This window comes from Corvus cornix, chromosome 14 (assembly GCF_000738735.6).
Source record: "Corvus cornix cornix isolate S_Up_H32 chromosome 14, ASM73873v5, whole genome shotgun sequence".
Classification (NCBI taxonomy): Eukaryota; Metazoa; Chordata; class Aves; order Passeriformes; family Corvidae; genus Corvus; species Corvus cornix.
Window position 1 is genome coordinate 13,694,123 of NC_046344.1, and position 14,181 is coordinate 13,708,303.

A 14,181-nucleotide genomic window follows, 5' to 3' on the forward strand; every position below is an offset into this window, starting at 1 on the left:
TAGTTTTTATAGTCAGGAGTCATAAGAAAGAAAGAAAAAAAAAACCTAATAAAATCTACATATGCAAATGAATTGCCAAAATCTCCCTGCCATGCTCCTGCCACCATCTCTCCTGCAGCCAGGGGCTGAGCTGGCCTGGGGACACTGGACATGGGGAGATGGACACACGGAGCAGGGACAGGTAGGTGGAATTCCCTCCATTCCCTGCTCCTGCCACATGCTGTGGGCTCAGGTTGGGCTCCTTGGCTGCAGGAGGAAGAGCTGAGAGGGGTGGCCATGCCAGCTCTGGACTGGCCACAGAGGCCTTTGCCTGGCTGGACTCTGCTGCTCTGTGCATCCATTGCACACATTTTCCAGGCAGCCATTGCCATGGTAACACTGGAAATGGTGCTGGTTCAGGCCAGCCAGAGCACTCAAACACAGAAAATGGCATTTCTGAGATGGGAGCAGGGCTCTGCTCACAGGCCTTCTGGGTACCCAGGGATGTGAGAAGGTCCTTGTGCCCTGGTGCCCCCAGGGATGTGTCCCCCGAGCAGAGTTGAAATGAAGTGGAGGGAGCAAACAGGGTGGGACATGCTAGGGGAAAGGGGGAAAGGGAGCAGTGGGAAGGGGATTTCCCTGGCAGTGCTCCAGGCACGGATGGAGCCAGGATTTTTGTGCTTCAGCCAGGTATTTATTCCCATGGAGACTACTCACACATTCCAAGACATTTTAATTTCCTTGACAGCCCTTTAAACTCCTTGACAGACCCCTCCTGCATGTGTTGTGAGAGCCGGGTGGCCTTTCCCAGCTGAGTCTCACCCGCTCAGCAGGATGTGAGGTGACTCTGCCTCCACAGCCCATCACTGTCTGTGCCTGCTCGTTTTATTCCTTAGGATGCTGTCCCTTGACTTTTGAGGCTGGTCGAGGACCTGAGTTTGGTTAGATCCTTCCCCATAAAAGCCATGTATGGATTTGGAAGGTTTCAAGGGGTGGAAAGTCTTTACTCCTAACTTTAAGCTGCCTTGCTCCAGCTCTGGGAATGGAGCCTTGTCATGCTCTGCACCCAGTGCAGGACTTTGCCGTACGTGGGATTTTCTCTTTTTTCTCACACTTTATCCTCTCGGTCTATTGAGCTTCAAGTCTTGCTGCAAGGCTTTTCCTCTAGAAATCATTAGCTGTTGCTTTTTCTTTTCACAGCAGTTCTCTACTCTTTTAAAGGGTGGGACCTGTGTGCCAGCACCAAAAATGGAGGGAAATCTCCCTGGATGCAGGCACTAGGCTAGTGGGTTTCCATCCGGCTAGATGGTCCTGGGATGTGCAGAGTTTAAAGCACTGTGGAAATCTCTCATACCCAGACCTGCCTGTCGTGCTGAGCTCCCTTCTCTTCTTTGAATGCTGTGTCACCTTTTATTGTTTGTTTTTTCCCTGTCTTCTGCATGATCTGCTGAAGAACAAGGTGAATTAAGGCCCTTGTAGGGCTCCTTGTTGGAGGGGCTTGTGGAGCCACTCTCTGCAGTGAGGAGCAAGGCAGTGGGTCCTCTGTGAAGGGACCAGCAGAGAAGAGGGTGGAAGGTGACAAGACCCTGGCAAGGGAGCTGGCAGTGGGTGTGTGTGGCTGAAGCCGTGATGGCGTGTGGCTAAAGCTGCTGGCTCAGAGCCCGTGAGCCGGGAGTTACCATGGGAACTGCTGGAGGATGCTCGGAGGGCAGCGCGAGCTCTGCCGCCACGGCCCCGAGCGCAGGTGGGAGCGGGGACCTGCAGGTATCCGGGGAGGAACCAACTCGTCCTCAGTGCCGAGGGAGTGATCCCCACTCAGCCAAGCCCCAGAGCACTGCACAGAAACGCCGCCTTTAACAGACAGAAAGCACAAGTAAGAGAGCAGCCCCCGGCAGGACCAGAGCGCGGCGGGACCCGCAACAGCCTCCGAGCTGTGCCGAGAGTCCCAGCCTGAGTCCCAAACCTGTCCCCCGTGCCCAGCAGAGCCCGGAGCAGCCAGCTGCTGGCCCAGAGCACAGCTGGCGCTGTGACACCGTCCTTAGTGTGGCTGCATGGTGTGGACCCACTCGCTGCACTGGGGGATGCAGTGCTCGGCTGGATCGGGGCTGCAATGTTTGTTTGAGCTGAGCCTTCCCGGCCACCCTGAGCCGGCTGCTGATGAGCTTGGGCGGGGAGAGCCCATCCTTGGTGCCTCCCTTTGCTTGACCTGGCCCCAGGTGGGCTCTTTGCCCAGCACTGAGACCAGCTGTTATGGCAGCAGCTGCCCCAGGCACCAGCCAGCCCCTTTCCCCAGGCTGCTCCACTTCTCTGGAAGCCTTTGGTGACCACATTGTCACCAGCCCTTTGCATGCCCATGGGAGCTTTACTGTGGGCATCGTTCACTGCTGCTGCTGCTCCCAGGAGACAGGCTTCCCTTCACAATCATCCCAGTTCCCAGATGGAGGTTATTTAATCAGGTGCCCACAAAGCCCATCTCCAGGAGTGTCTCTGCCAACTCACTGGTGCTGCTGTCAGGGTCAGTGACCTGCCCCTTCCAGGCTCTCCCTGTGACGTGTGAAAAGGAAAGTTATTATCACATCTGCCAGGCTCCAGACAACTCTTTCTGGCAGTGGGTAGGTAGGATCTGTCTGAGGATCAACTAGTTCACCCCCAGTTCCTTCAGAAGCCCTGGACACACCTGCTGCCCCATGGCTCCTTTCTCCTCTCTTCTCGGCTGGGTTCATGTTGCCATCTGCGGTCACCTTTGTCTCCTCTCTGCTCCCCAGAGTGGGAATCTCCAAGTTCTTCCAACAAAATAATGAGCTTGGGCAGAGTCTCCTACTGCTCCTCCTGCAGCTGCCCTGAAGCCACTCTCTGGATGGCTCTGAGGAGGAAATGGGAAGATGACCTCGGCTTCCTTTCCCTCAAGCCCACCCTGTTAATCTCTTGCCTTGCTGTCCATTTTCTCCTGATCTCTTCAGGCTTTAGATTCTCCCTAAGACCCTTTCCCCCCCATTTTCCTGGAACTGATGTTTGGTGCCAGTAATGACCCATGGGAACAGAAGCACACTGCAGGTCCCATGCTGGTGTTCCTGCCAGCAGGGCTGGGCTGGGCTGTTTGCTGTTCTCTGCCTGCCACATCCATCCCTGGACCATGAGGATGGAGCCAGGACCACATTCCCACCTGCAGGACCCACTCAGCTGTGAGCATGAACCCATGTCCACATCACAGGTCTGGTGTCCAGCCCTGTGCTCTGTCCATCATCATTAACACCCTCCAGAAGAACAGGAGGCTCTGGGCCTCACAGACCTGGCTCGGAGCAGCTTGGCTGGAAGGCAGGAAGCATCCTGGGCTGTGGGGATGAGCATGGCCAGAGGTACCACTTCCCCATTCCAGCCAGCACCACGAATCCAGGAAAAGGGATGGCTGATCGAGGCACTGCCAGCTCCCTGGTAGAAAACCCCAGTGCTGTGAACAGGAATCATAAACGGCAGCAGTGGGGAAGGAGGGAAGAGGCCATGGAGGACTGTTTGGCCCCATCCTGGCTCTTGGGATGAACGAGTGTGGAATCCCTGTAGGAAACAGAAGAAGTGACTGGTAGGGCATCGTGCATCTGCACCCAGCGCCGCTCCTCAGAGGAGGAGGATGGCGAGGATTGACGGTGATGAGCCGTGATGGTGCAGGAAAGCCTTGGCACCGAGGCATTGTGCAGCGGGAGCGATGGGAAAGGCTGGCCAGGGGAGGCACCGCTTTCTGCAACAGCCTTCAAAGAGTTTCCTTAAGTGATGCTGCTCTTCAGGGCTTCCTCCTCCAAGAAAAAAAAAAGTAGGGAAAAAAGGAGATGAGGAAGAGCAATCTCTGGGTGTGGGATGAAAGCGGCCTGTCTTGACTATTTACCTAGCAATTATAAGTAAATCGGTGGTGCCTAACGGGGCCGGTTGCCATAGTGACGATGGGATGGAAGGACCAGCATTTGGTCCTGGCTGCAGCCAATCAGGCTGGGAAGCCCAAGCTGCAATATAAAGTAAAGATTCCCATCTTCCAGCCACGCACTTGCCAAGAAAGGGAAATAGGTTCAAGAGTCTGGGGAAAAAAAGTGCTGCGGCCGGCGGCAAGCAGGGCGGCTGCTCCCGTCATGGCGGACTGCGAACGCCCGGGCAGGTGAGAATCCCAACTCTCCCCATCTCCCGCTTATTGTTCTCCCGCGCCGCGGTCCCTCCGCCGCCCCACCCCACCCACGCCGCCGCCCCGACCCCCTCGCCCCGGCACCCACAATGAAACCCCCCTTTGGGCAGGAGACAAAGAGAGGCGGGTGGAGAAAGGCTCCACCATTCTCCCCAAATTGCCATCGTAGGCCTTTCAAATCAAATTTCGCAAAGCAGCTTCATCAAAGGCCCCCAGCTGAGAGGCACGAGCCCCATATTCCTGCCCCCCCGGCAGGTCTGGGGTGGTGCGGTGATCCCATACAAAGTCGGCACTGCTCCAGAAGTGTCTTTGCAAAAAAAAAAAAAAAAAAAAAAAAAAAAAGGGGGAAAAAAAGGGGGGGGATATGGAGATAAAAAACGCAAGCGAGAAAGAACGGCGCCTAAATTGCTCATCGTCTCCCCATCTCATTACTGGCGACTTCTGAGGACGGATATTTCCAAAGGCTGCAATGAAAGACTTGTGAATGGAGCCCCCCCGGATGAGATCAAAGCCCGAGGCTGGGACGCCAGGGTGTGCCGGAGGAGGGGGCGAGGGCCGGCGGCACCGCAGGATGCTGGGGGGAGCCTTCCTCCCCTGCTGCCGCTGCCCTCCATGTTTCCCAGTGCCGCTGCCGCCGCTGCCTGACCCATCTTGCAATGGAGACCAGGGACAGCGGCCAGATCCCAACGGCTGGAACTGAGACGAGCAAACTCCATTGGCTCACAGTTCGGCAACTCTCCCAAAATTCATGGTTAATAAAGGAGCTTATTCCGTCTGGGACCTCTCCAGACACCTCAAATTGCAGATGAGCGGGTGGCTTCCCCACTGCTGGAGCCCGCTCCTTGGGTCTCTTCTCTCCTCACACCGCAGCATCGCCAGCCTGGTGAGCCACCAGCAGAAGGGCCGAGGACAAAGGCAGGAGGACAGAAGTTGTGCCACTTTCCCTTCCCGCCGGCTCCCTTCAAACACGGGCTGCTTTCTTCTGCTCAGCGATAAATTTGGCTCCGGGCGACGTTCCCACCACCGGCGCCACCGGCAGACGGGCGCCCCATCAGCAGCACAGAGAGCAAACTCACAGATGGTAAAATAAGAGAGTCGTGTAGGGTTCAAAGAGACCTTCTATGTCAATTGTTATATTATTAGGTAAACTCCAAGAAGAAAATCTTTTAATCCACTGTGGCTAATCCAGTCCACTTTTGTTGGCCAGGACATATTCAGCATCAACAAAAGGCTCTGGCCGACGGACACCGGCATACATAATGTATTGATAACTGCGGGAGCCGGCTCGGCAGCAGAAAGAGCCACTGCTCAGGCCGGCAGTGGGGGCCGGCAGGAGGATTTGCCTGACTTTTATCAGTTTTATTTTCATTTCAAAGAACGCGGCTGATATTTGCACTGCACTGCTCACCAGGGGAGCACAAAGAGGGCAGGGATGTTCCCAGCTCCGGCCAGCCCCGAAAACCCGCCGGGATCCTGCCAGGACCTCAGTGGGACCCTCACCCCTCACTGCCTCTCCAGGACAGTGGTGGCACAGAGGGCTGCAAGGTCAGGTTCGTTCCGGGCCTGGTTTTGGGGTGGTGGTTCCCACGGGGACTTGGCAGCTGGGGTGGCTCCCCTTAAATTAGCCATGCCCTGGGATTTACCCTGGGAAGGTGCTGTTGCCCTGGGATGGGGGAATCACCTTCCTCTAAGGACATGGGATACAACTGATGCAGGAATAGAAGTGTCCACGCTGTGAAGAGCCAGCGCCGCCGGGGAGGAGAAGTGGAGACCACACCTGGACTCACTTTGTCTTCCCAACACAGCACAGCAGAGACCAGAGCCAAGGAACCTGGAAAGGAAATAAAACCAGCGGCAGCGAAGGGCAGGTGGGACATGAGTGGGGACAGTGTGGCCACACAGCCCGGCTAGTGTGAGTGTTTGGGCAGGAGGAGGTGGGAACTGGTGGGAATGAGCTGAGAGGGGTTGAGGTGGCAGCTGCAGATGCTGGAGATGAGCAGGGCACACCAACCACCCACCCCCTCCAGGCACTGGGTATGGCCTGTCCTGAGCTGAACTGTCCCCTGAGGCAGTTCTGGGTGAGGGTCCACACCTGGTCCACAGCAGGACAGGAGGGCATGGATGGCCAAGCTGCGTCCACAGGGATTGAAAACAGCTGTGAGCTACGTGGCTGGACAGGCATTGGTGGCCATGGGATGAGGATGGGGCTGAGCCAGCAAAGAACTCTGCACAGCAAGGAACTGGGGTCTCTGGTGGGTGTGACCTCACTCAGGAACCCACAGGCCTTGCAGGATCCCCTTAAATCCAAAATGTCCTTATTTCTGCTGCGGGTAGCTCAGTGCCACCCAAGGCCAGTGGCTCATGTGTAGCCATGAGGATCTTCAGTAAGAGCATGGAAAGGAAACAGCAATGGAGAAACTAAAAGGACTCACTTCAAAGAGCCCAGAGGCCTTGCCCAGGGTTTTGTCCTCATGACAAAGGACAGCAGAGGAGTCCCTCTTCTGAGGGTGGGGGACTCACTGCACCCCCAGATGCCCTCTGAGGTGGGCACAGGCATTCATCCATCGGGATAGTGCTTACAAGGCACAGACAGGCACAAGTGACCCAGGGAGGAAACAGCCTCAGAGAGATTTGGTTGTTACTGCAAGCCCCAGGTTGAGCCATTCTGTTCTTGCTGCACTCACAGATACTGGGAATCCTCCAGAACTACAGTCCCCCTCCAGTGGGGGTAAAATGGCCAATGCTAGAAGCTTCTGCAGGGAATGGATGCACAATCAGTGAGTAAGTGGAAAGCTGTGAGTTACCAGCCCTGGACAGTCCATCCTGAGATCCACCAAGGGATCCAAGGGACAGGAGTCAGGGATGTGGATGCCACCCTGAAGCAGAGGCTCTTCGGAAGGCTGAAGCACAGTGGGGGCTCACTAAGCCTCGCTGCCCAACGCAGACAGTTGCTCTGATCATCACCAAGGCATTCCCAAAACTCCCAACTGCTCCACATGGTCCATCCAGAGGTCTGCCCAGCACAGAAGCTGCCAGGCCAGACTGACACATGAAGAGCACAAACCACCTGGGAGACAGAGGATGAGAATTCAGGCCAAATCATTCATTTCCATCAGGCAGAATTTTCATGGCAGGGGTCTCTGAGCAGCTGTTGAATGCAAGACTAAGGTAAATAGGCTGAGCTAAACATGTTCAGCATTGGAGACCTAGAAATACCCCTCTGTTGGGAACAGCAAGACCTGGACCTCCTGGGCAGACACCTCTGCTCCGTGTCCCACTGCAGGACAAAGCTCAGGTGCACTGGGATGACTTCTGGCATTGACTGGTGTCTCGTGGGACATCGCCCACAAGGTGGTCACCCAAGACCATGGGCACTCACCTCACAGCCCTGGGAGAGTCACAGAAGTGTGGGAAGAGGAACCAAAGTCCATGTCAAGCTCCTCTGTGAGACATGTTCTCCATGACATGGCCTTGGCACACTGGGGAAGATGCTGCCAACATGAAGAGTCTAAGCCCAAGGTCTGGACAAGATTTGGAACTGTACATCTGCTTCCAGATGTGCTTTCTCATGTTTTGAGCCACTGTAACTATAAAGGATCAGGATGAAAGACAATACGAGGCTGGATTTGCTCACATTTGCCAGCTGTGGGTTCTCTGGATGCTGGTCGCTGTGCCAGCCAGCATGTGTCCAGGGAAGGGCTGCTGACAGGAGATGCACTGGTAAGAGGATGCCCAGCAGGACAATCAAAGCGGGAGTCTATTCCCTGGGGGAGCACCAGGGGAGCCCTGGGGTGAGATGGCCAAGGCTGCAGGGGTCTGGCTGCTGGCAGCTCTCCCGTGGCGGAGAGGAGCTGCACAGGCTGAAGGGCACAGCATGAGCACGAGTGGTGTGAGATGGTTGGACATGAGATGGTTGGACACCAGATGGTGTCTCCAGCCCTGCAGAGCAGGGGAGTGACAGGAGCCTCCCTGTCCTGTTGGGGAAAGGGGACAAAGGGCTGGGAAGCCGCTTCTATGGAAGGCAGCCCAAGGCTTGGTGTCTGGAGGAGATGGGACACTCAAAGCTGCCTGGCCTGATGCTCACATGTCCAGGGAGCAGCTCTTGTAATCTGTTCCCCAGGGAAGTGGGATTCCATGGTGTGGCAATTTGATGGTCATGATCACAATTCCGTGACTCCCCCTGCTCCCAGACTTTCTGTGCTGGAGAGGCCTTGGCTCTGCTGTGGTTCACCTGCCTGGCACAGGAAGGGAAGATTTTAGGAGAGAGGCAGAGAGTTGCCAAGTGGTGAGCATGGGTTATGGGCCCAGAAGCTCTGGCAGAAGGGGACAGGGAATCCCATGGCTGACATCCAGTGCCAGAGCAGGTTTGCCTTTGCTGTGGAGCAAGTCTTGGATCCCTTCAAATACAGAGACCCCCCACTTCTCTGAGCTGCCTCCCACAGTGAATGATTTTGTGAGCAATTTCTTGAGTTTTCTGTCAGGATGAGACCAACACTCTCCATATCTGTTCACCTCATGCTGGAAAACCTTGAGATGAGTCAATGCCAAGATGACCTCCTGGGCTGGGCTTGTGCTAGGGCAGTTAAAGCTGCAGAAGAGTTTGGAGACTCTCCGCTAAGTGTGTGGATAAATAGCTCCCACTGAGCAGCCCCAGCTCATCAGGCAGGACTTTTCCCTGCAGGAGGAAGCAGGTCGGCCCCATTTTGGCATGTCCAGCATTTTGGCTGGTCAGGGCCTCAGCTGATGTCCATCAGTGCTGAACCTTTCCTGGCACTGTCCCACTCACTCCCACCATGGAGGAGGAACCATGCAGGGAAACCTCCAATGACCCTCGGGCAGGTCACTGGGGGTGGAAGGGCTCCAGGATATGCCCATGCTGAGCCCTGGCCACCTTCACTGGGTGCTGGTGACACATCAGTGTGGGAGTCCCATCCCCCAGGTCGGCCAGGAGGGGTGGCCCTTGCTGGGGAGGGGGCACAGGACAGTTGCTCCGAGGAAGGGCCATCTCACAGGGAAGATGGCAAAGGTGGGCAACCCCACCTGCAGCTGGGGATTTTCAAGGTGCTGCTGGGAAGTGGGAGGTTGGAAAGGGGTGGTGGAGGCTGGAGTCTCAGTGTGGGTAGAGAGAGATCCCAGAGGGCCTGTGGCTATCTTACCAGAGAGCTGAAAGAGCAGAGGCTCTCAGAAGTGCCCTGCCAGGACTGGGGGTGCCCGAGCTGGGGCTGGCCAGTCCCCCTGGCCCAGAATACACCTGGTCCTGCAGCACACAGAAGGGCCCAGCAAGGGCTCTGGCTGGCAGACCGCGACCTCCTGCCAGCACAGCTGTCCTGCCTGACACGGGCAGCCACCAGGAGCCCGCTACTAGGAATTAGCTGCCAGTGGCAATTAGCTTCTGGCTGCTGGGATCACTCAGAGGAGCATTTGGGGCATCTAATGCCCTGTCTGAGGAGCTTGAGGCTGAGAGAATCATTCTGCAGGAGAATTGGGGGGTGAGAATGCCGTGGGGCTTCCCTCAGCAGTGCCCAATGTGATCATAGGGATCCCCTGCCCAGGAGTAGCTGGGGCTTGGACCTCAGCAAACCAGCCACAGCCTCAGCTGCTGTTGTCACTTCATGGGCTCGGAGCTCTCCTGATGAAGGACAATGGCAAGCTGGGACCTAAACTGTACCTGTCAGGCAGAGTGCAGAGGTAAAATGATTTCTAGAGCTTGCCTTGGATGCTTGAGTGTTTCTGAGATGTCCTCACAAGCCTCCCTACACCCAGCAAAGCCGACCATAAACCCGTGGGCCACTAGGTGGACTCACAATAAACCAAAATTGCGGGATTGAGAGTTCCCTGACCATCTTCCTCATGTCCGGGGAAAGCCTTGTCAAAGCAGAGGCACCGTCAGCGAGACTCATCCCAGGAGAGAACAGAGAAACAGCAGCGTGTGTCCAACTGGCCGCTGCCTGGTCACCAGAGGTGGAAAATTAGCCAAAACATAGTCTACAGGCCTTACTTGTCACAAAATTTTTGCCAACTCCCTGGGAGAGCTGACCCTCCAGGAGGAGTGAGCCAGGAACGTGGGGACCAGCTCTTCAAGCTGCACTGCTGATGGAGATCATACCCAAAGGGTCACACTGGAAACCTCGGGGCTGCAGGACAGACATCGAGGCACCACCAAGTGCTGAGGTGGCTCTCACCAGCCAAGCTGGTGATCACAGTTAAGCCAGAAGATCTTGCCCAGCATCACAAAACAGATCTGCGAGAGCAGAGCAGCTGGTATTTCTGCACTGCACCAGCCTTCCCCCACCTTCCAGCAGCCCAGGTTGTGGTCACCGAGGGTTGGGTAAAGGAGACCCATCTTTCCTGGCAGAATCAAGCAGGTTGAATTACCACAGGCTGCTCTGGGATAACCCTGTTGCAGGAACCAGTGGCTTCCATGCAGCTGTTCCTCATGCTCTTCTCATCCCATCCCGCCATGGAGACTCTGGAGCAGAGGGCGAGCCACGGCCTGGGCAGGTGGGTGGGCCCTGGCTCTGCAGTGGGGCTTGGAAACCAGGGACAGGGTTGTCCCCTGATACTGCTGCTCCCTCCTGCCCCAGCTCTGTAAGCTGGGACCATTTCAGCAGGGATAACCACTCCAGAGGCCCAGTGCTCAAGACAGGGCACACCGTGCTCCAGACATCTCCGTCTCATGGAGAGGCAAGATGTGAAGTGTGTCCTTCAGGACCATAGGAACAGGTTCCACTCCTATGAGTGGGAAGCACAGGGTGTCCCTGCCTGGCCCAGCTCCCCTGGGAACATCTCCTAGGTAAGGTGGTCCCAGCAGGGACAAGCTGACATCTCTTCTCTCTGCAGAGTGGCACTTCTGGGATGCGTGCGGACGGCATCCCACCCCTGGCACCCCAAGAGGAGCAGCGAGCCTGGTGGTCTGGAGCATGGAGAGGCAGGAGTGCAGGGCACAGGCCCGGGCTGGACCCCAAAGGTGGGTGCAGGAAGGCGTGTGGGGTGTCACTGAGGGGTGCTCACCTTCACCGGCTGGGGATGAAGAGCACTGGGCATTGGTGGTGCTGGCTGAGCTCCTGTGCCATTGCTTTGGGCAGAGAAGGTTGATCAAAACCAGGGGAGTTGTAGGGTCTGGGATGCAGCAGGGATCTCTCAGGGTCTTGGATGTAGCAGGGTCTCAGATCTAGCAGGGGTCTGTGAGGGTCTGTCAGATATGGGAACCTTTCCCCAAAAAGAGCACAAAGGCCAGGTGGGGAGGGTTGGGGGACACACCAAGGTCCTGGCATCCCTATCAGTTCATACACTTCTATGCCACAGCCCTGAGCTGAGATGGGAGCCCAGGGTTTAGCTGGGGTGGCTGGGACAGGAGTGAGAAGAGAAGCCCACGTGAACAAACTGGGCTTTGCCCAGCCAGCGCAGAGGAACATCAGCCGATATGGTCATTGGCTGTTACTGCAGTTATGGATGGCGCAAACCAAGCAGAGGAGAGTGGCCATGAGCTGCTGTGACTCTCCCTGGCTGGTTGGAATGGAGGAGAAGGAGTATGGGGAAAGCTTTGACCAAAACTCCAGTCCTAAGCCCAAAACATGAGGCTAGAGGTGGCTGATAGTCAGAAAGGAGCTGGGGATGGTCTAAGGGTTGGCGGTAGGAGGGTCACAGAAGTGTGGGAAGACAAATAAATGTCCATGTCAAGTTCCTCTGTGAGGAGAGTGCTGGGTGAGCAGCTCATCCAGAGCAGCTTCCCAAGGCACAGCACAAGCTTGTCTGTGATCTTTTTTTGGGGAAACATCAGGTTTGGGGGCTCTGTAATCCAGCGGGAAGGGCAAGCAGAGCTGGGGGAAAGAGGCTGATGCCAGGGCAGGCATGAAGAGAAACACCGGGAGAGGAAGGCAGAACAAACCCCTGGGAGAACAGGCCAGGGTGCTGGGACACTGCAGGGGCTCAAGTTTACATACTGGGGCTTCCATCTGCCATTTGGGCATCTGCACCACCGTGGGCAAACACTGGCAGCTGCAAAAAACCAGTTCAGACAGCTGCCTTCGCTGGTCCAGACCCTCCTCCCCTTACATTCCTGAAAGGAGATCATCCTGGCTACAGTTCTTGTTATTTTTGATGTGAACAGTAAAGCTTTTGCCCTATCCACCTGCTCCAGGCCTGTACCCCAGCACAAAAAGGGGATCTGCAAGAAAGCATCCATGTGGGAACAGGAGTGAACTGGGAAACTGGGATGATTTTTCTGGAGGGGAAGGATCTGAGTGCCCAGCGCAGCCAAGCCCTGCAACCTTCCCTCTGCCTGGAAGAGCAGGCTCCATCATGGGCTTTATGAAAGAGCAGGATCTGAGTGAAAAGGCATAAACTTGGTGTCCAAACAGTGCTTCATCCTTTTCACCCAGCATTAGAAGCAATGTGTTTGCCTCTTTGAGCTGGGGAATCCAAAGAAGGAGGCATACCCAGGCTGCCTGAGGGACCTGCACCTGCAGCTCCGTGGATGCTTTGGAGGGCTGACATGGCCAGGGTGGGCAGATATCTTTAGACCCTGCAAGAAGGGATGCTGTGATGGTTGAAATCAGCATCACTTACTTCCAGTTTTGCCCCCAGCCCTGGCATGGCTGTCTATGGATATCCTCACTGCTCTCACTCAGATCTGCTCCATCCATCCCTCCTAGTGAGGCAGGAGCTCTCATCCAGCCCCCAGCCTGGACCTCCATGGCCACTTCTCTGCTTTGTTCTCCTGCCAGCCATATCCTGTGGCTCTGCTTGCTTGTCCCCTCAGTGGCAGTGCCACTGGGCTGTTGGTGCCTCATCCCAGCCAGGCTCTTTGGGATGCCCCAGGCTGCCAGCACCACAACACCAATGCTTTTATTTTGAATGCTAATACATTTTCTTCCTCCTGTTCTGTAAGCAGCATCTTTCCAGCAGTCCAAGAGAGAGCTGTCAGCCCCCTCTTGCACCCCAGGACATTATTTTCTTGGCAGTCCCTTCAGCCATCATTGGTCATGTAGTCAAACCCCAGGTCCTGCCTCAGCACTGAGGGTGCTGCAGGCCCGAAGTGGGAGGCAACCCATCCCTCTGAGCGAGCTGCCTTTTGCCTCTGTCGGTGGTCGGTGTAGGACCTCGTATCCAAGAGTATTTCTATCTATCCCCCAGTTCCAAAAAGGTTTTTGAATAAAAACACGGGGTTTCTGCATCGCTTACGACCTTGCAGGAGCCTTTTAAATGGCAGCCAAAGGTTGAACAGCACCATCTAGTGCGCTCCCTCCCGAATCCGCCGCGCCAGAGGGACGCCGGCTCACACCCACGCACATCCCTGCCGCTGGGAGGGAACGCGGGATGCTGACGGCCCACCAGCCATCACCTCTCAGCACCAGGTCAGCCCCACCTAGCTCTGGGGGAGTCAGCGAGTCGCTACAAAGAGGACAACTCATTCGCGAGGATTCCTGTCAGGGCTGAAGCTGATCCAAGCAGTTTCAGACTCTGCAGAAGGGATGTTGGAGAGCTTGCAGGTTCCAAGCCATCTTGGCAGGAGGGGAGGGTGCTACAGAAAATATCCCTTTGCAAGGAGGCTCTGGAATTGCACTGCACCAGTGCTGCCTGGATGCAGCACAGACTCTTCAGACCAAAGGCTGAGAGTGGTCCTTTTCTCCAGTGTTTGCTGTTTGTTTCTTCCAGGCAGAAAGGGATGTGTGCACTGGAAGATGGGAAGTGTCCAGAATCCTAGGTTCACATGGGGCCAGCCTCAGTGGCAGGGTGACACCAGGGGTGCACCAGGGGTGGTAGTTTTGGTGTAAGGGGGATATTTGGGGTAAAAGGCAAAGCTACACGATCAGCTGATGAAGAAGGGAAAAATAACCAGGTTTGGTTCGTTGGTCTCAAAGACCTTGCAGTCTGATTCCTCCTGCACACAGCCAGGAATGCTCAGTTTGGTTTATCACCTGTTTGATGTCTTCAGATAAATCTGGAAGTGATTTTGGCCCCTGGTAGAGTGCAGGGATCAGTCTTTTCATCATGAGCCACCTGAGGGGTAAAAGGCAGGGAAGGGGCTCCAGAGG